The sequence below is a fragment of the Paroedura picta genome, chromosome 8 (genome assembly GCF_049243985.1).
Source record: "Paroedura picta isolate Pp20150507F chromosome 8, Ppicta_v3.0, whole genome shotgun sequence".
NCBI classification, from domain to species: domain Eukaryota; kingdom Metazoa; phylum Chordata; class Lepidosauria; order Squamata; family Gekkonidae; genus Paroedura; species Paroedura picta.
The window spans coordinates 32,526,318-32,532,317 of record NC_135376.1 but is presented as its reverse complement, the minus strand read 5'-3'; positions in this window follow the sequence as shown (position 1 = coordinate 32,532,317).

Genomic DNA, 6,000 nt, shown 5'->3' with positions numbered 1-6,000 from the left:
CAATCCCAAACCAGTAATATTTTCAAAAACAGAACCCTTCCTGAAATCCAGATCCAAAATTATTATGAAAGCTATAGCAGAGTGTATGACCTAGTATAAACAGTGTGTCTGAACAAAGACATACATTATAGCTACTAGTCAGTTATAGATTTACTCACTATGAATCATCCACAAATCCATTTAAATCCATTTATACTATTGGCCAGCATCACATCATGTGGTGGTGAGTTTTATAACAATGAGGTGTATGAATCCGTTTTTGTTTTTTGTTTTGTCTGTCTGAATCTCCTGCCCATCAGTTTCCTTGGTTTTCCTACATTTGAGAATTGTGTGACAGGAAATTTCAAGTAGAGAAGAGCCAGCATGCCAATATACTCAAAAACTTCAGCTCCAAACATTGCAACACAACAGAGGAACCATCTTCAGGTGTACAAACAAAGGTAGACCATTATGACCACTAGGGCCAGTCTGAATACTGCAGTAGTGACCGGTGGCTGCTGCAGCTGGAGTTGAGGATCACAGCAAGGTTGCTCTAAATCTGGCTACAAGGGAAAGGAAGAGGCTATATAGTAGTAATTCTTTTCAGCAACATTCTTGTCACCTGTACTACAGGAAGTAGAATACCACAATCTTTTTAATTAAAAGATGCTATCTATACTATTTAGATTGTAGGTCCATAGACACCCATATAACTGCTTCTCCTTGTTTCTGTACCGCACAGAGTATATCTGAGGTGTTTTTATGAAGGACAGATAAAGACAACAGATATCCACCTAGGGATATTTAAGACAAGGCAGCAGAAGAGTTATGAGGCAGGTGTGCAGGTCGTTTCATGGAAAGAATACAAAAGAAAAACAAACCCACCATAAACCTATTCAAATATATTCAGAAGTAAGACCCACTACCTTCATTGGTTTCCTATTTAATCTGGACAGAATTGGAAGCTATGAACCTATTAATTTCAATAGAGTTAGAACCCTATACCGATTAATGGAAAACAGCTGCACACTTTTTTGCTACCCATGTAACACTGTTAGAGTTACAGGTGGGGGAAAAATCTCTTCCTGCTGAAAGACTTTGAAATTTGCTTGGTTTGCATTAATCTTCAACTCTAAGCCACAAGGGTTATGCACTAACTTTAAGTCTGCCTGAATTGTATCCAAGAATTTTGAAGAGGGAAAATGGGGATGATTATTATTCTTTGAGAAGCGTCTGTGGAAAATTCATGTTGTTAATACAGAAGGGGTTATAATGAGAACAAAAGTAAGATGTTAAAGCAGCCCTCCAACCTTCTGAGTTATACGGCAATAAGTTCTATTAAAACAGGAAAGCTTTTCGTATTGCACCATCATATACCGAACTTCAAACTTTTGGCATGCAAAAGGGAAGAAAAAAGAAAGACAGGGCATGATGCAGATAAATGGGACAATGCTCCCCCTCATAATTATTTCAGTACTTGTGAGTGTCCTGCATAGTGCAGGGGGTTGGACTAGATGATCCAGGAGAGCCCTTCCAATTCTATTATTCTATAGAATCATAGAGTTGGAAGGGGCCATACAAGCCATCTAGTCCAACCCCCTGCCCAATGCAGGATCAGCCCAAAGCATCCTAAAGCATCCAAGAAAAGTGTGTATCCAACCTTTGCTTGAAGACTGCCAGTGAGGGGGAGCTCACCACCTCCTTAGGCAGCCTATTCCACTGCTGAACTACTCTGACTGTGAAATTTTTTTCCTGATATCTAGCCTATATCGTTGTGCTTGTAGTTTAAACCCATCACTGCGCGTCCTTTTCTCTGCAGCCAACGGGAACAGCTTCCTGCCCTCCTCCAAGTGACAACCTTTCAAATACTTAAAGAGGGCTATCATGTCCCCTCTCAGCCCCCTTTTCTCCAGGCTGAACATTCCCAAGTCCCTCAACCTATCTTCATAGGGTTTGGTCCCTTGGCCCCAGATCATCCTCATCACTCTCCTCTGTACCCTTTCAGTTTTAACTATGTCCTTCTTGAAGTGAGGCCTCCAGATTCAGCCTCTATGAGGCCTCAATGATTCTATGATACTTGATAAAGGTAGAGAACAAAATAATCCAGACACAAATCAAAAGCTAGACCAGCCAATTTTACTCACATATCCTGGGGCAAAAAATGTTACAACATCAACCTATCTATTGTCGGTACTGCTCTTCCATGGCATTACTGTGTGTGTTTGGGTTTTATTTCTGAAGTCTGCTGTTGGCATGAAGTAATCTGATTAGAGCAGAAGAGAAATGCTTGGGGGACAAGAATTAGCATCTGTAGTGAAATACGAATTCTATGTTCTTGTTTGGCTTTGGGAGGTCCATTGTTCTGTACTTGTGAATTAACCCAAATCAATTCCAAATTAATTTCAAGTCTGACCACATATGTCTTCTCTCAGAAATAAAGTGATGTTATTTTACATGTACCACATTTTCAGGCATCATAAGAAGAAATATTCTGTGTGCCCATGCATGCTTACATGAAAGGAGCCCTTGTTGCTGTGGAACATCTACTGGGGTGGTCCCTATAACGGAAATAATAATGGACGAGACATCTCTTGTCCTGCCTTAGGGAGCGTGCCAGTAGATGGCTCGCAGTGGTGGCGGCAGTGCCAGAGCAACAAATGGGCCTCAGTGTTGGGGCTTGCACTCAGATGCCACAGCCGCCAGTCTTCTGAGGCCAGCCCCACCCTCAGGAGATCAGGAGTGGCCTTGGGAGATGCTGGGCAGTGGCAGTGGTGCCTTTTGTTGAGACCTTTTCATCAATCTTGCCTGTTTCTTTAAGACCCCAAACCAGGCCTCCTATGTCTTGAATAATTGTATAGAGGAAATAATTTGGAAGCTGCAGGAATCAAAATGTCTGAACTTGCTGAAACACCCTCTTCTACACAACTGTTAAAAAGTACAGTGACCATTTGCATCTACTGATACTTCCAGAGGGATAGTTGCAACATTTATTTTTTTACCAATCCTGTTCTTATAAGATTCACATTGGCCCATTATGCACGGCCGCCGAAACGGCGATTTTGGGTCATATGGAAAACGCGGAGGGGGAAGACTCACACCGGTTATGCACGGGGCGGGGCACGACGGCGGCAAAACCCAGAGTAACCGATTATGCACGCGGTGATCCTGGCGCCACTTCTGGTTGTGCCCCGGTCACCCGGAAGATGCGCTTTCTTCCACGTTTCGCGAACGTGGCTTTTTCGGCGGCATGCACCAAAGCTGCAGCTGGTTGCAGCCGGCACCGTGCGTTATCGGTGATTTTAGTTGCCACCATTCCACCCCGAATGTGCGCTAAAACCCCTGTGCATAATGGGTCATTAAGTTGTAAAATCAGACCAGAAAGGTTACAGTTGATCTCACCCTGGGATTTCAAAGTTTCAGCAATGATAGGAGATAATAGGATCCAAGACAGTGAGAGCAAAAAATGCTGCAGGAGACTGTGGACATGATTAACTAGGCAGTTTTGTGTGGCAGCCTCGGGATTCAAAAGGGGGAAACAGGCTACAGAGGTCTTTTCACAGATGATTTTCTGAGACCAGGAAGCTTCTGACAAGTAAGCTATTAAATATTTTTGAGTGGGCGTATAACTTTTTCATCCTACTTACAAAGCAATGATAGCATACTCTCTAAATAGTATCAGTAGGGTTTCCAGCTGTATCAGCAGGGTTTCTAGCTCTGGCTTGCGAAATACCTGGGTAGGGCAGAGTTTGGGGTTACGAGAGACCTCAGCAGGGTATAATGCCATACAGTCCACCTTCCAAACCAGCCATTTTCTGAAGAAGAAGAAGAGTTGGTTCTCAAATGCCGCTTTTCTCTTCCCCGAAGGAGTCTCAAAGCGGCTTACAGTCGCCTTCCCTTTCCTCTCCCCACAACAGACACTCTGTGAGGTGGGTGAGGCTGAAAGAGCCCTGATATTACAGTTTTATCAGTGCTGTAGCGAGCCCAAGGTCACCCAGCTGGTTGCATGTGGGGGAGCGCAGAATCGAACCTGGCATGCCAGATTAGAAGTCCGCACTCCTAACCACTACACCAAACTGGCTCAGGGCGGCTGTCCCATCCCTGAGTGCCTCCTCCTCTTCCAACTCCCAAGGTCATCCAGCTGGCTGCATGTGGAAAAGCACAGAATCACCAGATTAGAAGTCTGCACTCCTAACCACTACACCAAGCTGGCTCTTTAGATGAACAGATCTCTCTTGTCAGGAGATTTGTTGTAATAGCAGGCTCCACATGGAGATTGACAAACGTATATACAGCAAGACGCTAGCATTAAACAAAAAATGTTTTATCTGTCCTTAGTGATTCCAGATCCAGAAATAGTAGCATTATTGTAAAATGTTCATAGCCTTGGATCTTGCCTACAATTTCTGTGGATAGAAGGATAATAATAGGAGGCCATGAACCAGTTTGACATACCAAGAGGCATAGGAAGGCACCATCCTGCCCACAGTATGCAGTGGTATAAATCAATTATCTTGCAAATGCACATCTGCATCCTATCCTCACCAGAATCAGGAATTACAAGAAGAACCTTAATTACTGTGCACCACCATGACCCTTTATGCACGGTGCCAGATTCCGCGCGCTGGTGCTGTGCCATTGCGGCAGGGCACAATGCCCCGCCGTTTTCCATGAACGCATGGGAGCGGGGCATGCTGGGTTGCCCTGGTGTAGCATGCATAATGGGCCCGTGTGGGAGTTGAAAATCCTGAGCCAACCCAATACCTCAAACTTCCTTTTTGAGTCGAGGCAATTAACAAATATATATTCAGGTTCAGTATCTCTAAAGGTCCCAGTAATGATAAAGAATTTATCTAGACAGATAATGATCTATCATTATCATTGTTTAAAAAGGACTTACATTTGCTGTGTTTGCCTAAAATCATTTGGTAAATTTCAAAAGAATGAAAAATTTGTGGACTGTCACTGATAATCCTGACGTAGTTTCTTCACTTAAATGCCCAAGGTGATATTAAAACGTTTGTTCAAAAGGCCTTGAAGGAATTTTGTTTGCTTCTATGCATTGCCACCACTTAAAATTAGATTACACAAGCATGAATTATAGCAATACATATAAAGGATATATGATCTTATAAATTTTAATGTGAAATTAATCTTGTGATATACAGTGCAGCCACCATGATATGAATCCTAGTTAATCCAAAGTCTTAATTGCCTGCATTTATGGTGTATTTCACAATGCTATGCAGCCCTATTTCTTCCAAATCATCTAGAAATATATTATGCATCATAGGAGAAATGAAGTTGCTCTGGAAAATGTTTTCACACAACTCTCATGCTGTAGATACTAATCCTTAATAATCCTTCAAAAATTAATTGCATTTGTATGTTGCTTATCCATGCTATATAGATGCTGAACTTTTATGCACTAGAACGAAGGATACTGCTAATGAAATTGAACTGATTTAATTAGAATCAAGCATACTGGGAGTTTCTCAGTGTCAGTTCATAATTTATAATTTTGAAAAAGATGATAACAGAAGACTTAACCTGAGATAAACAAGCAGATGTCATGCTGGGTGGGAAACTACCTCAGGTAATATAGTAGAAAAACAGATGGTTCCCAGACAACAGCTGATACGCTGGCAGAGCTACCTTTCGCAAATCACTCAGATATAGCCCCTATAGTGTAGTATGAGGCTAAAATGTGAACTCCTTGGCAAGTAGCATCTGGAACAACATGTAAGCTTGAGGAGCTTAGGTGTGGCAAAATCGACATTTGCTTTTTGTTGTGATGGTGAAGGACAAAAGTATGTCTTTAGGAAATTCATGATGCTAAAATGATCAGCGGTCTAACTAATATGGATCTCAACAACACTAGCAAAGTATTTTCCACATTGATAAAAACATTACCTGCATCTTTTGTAAAGCTCAGGAAACTGGAATTGGGACAGTTTAACTTAAATTTATGGGAGAAAAACAACAGAAGTTCAGCCATGTCTCAGTTATATCTTTGCAATTCAC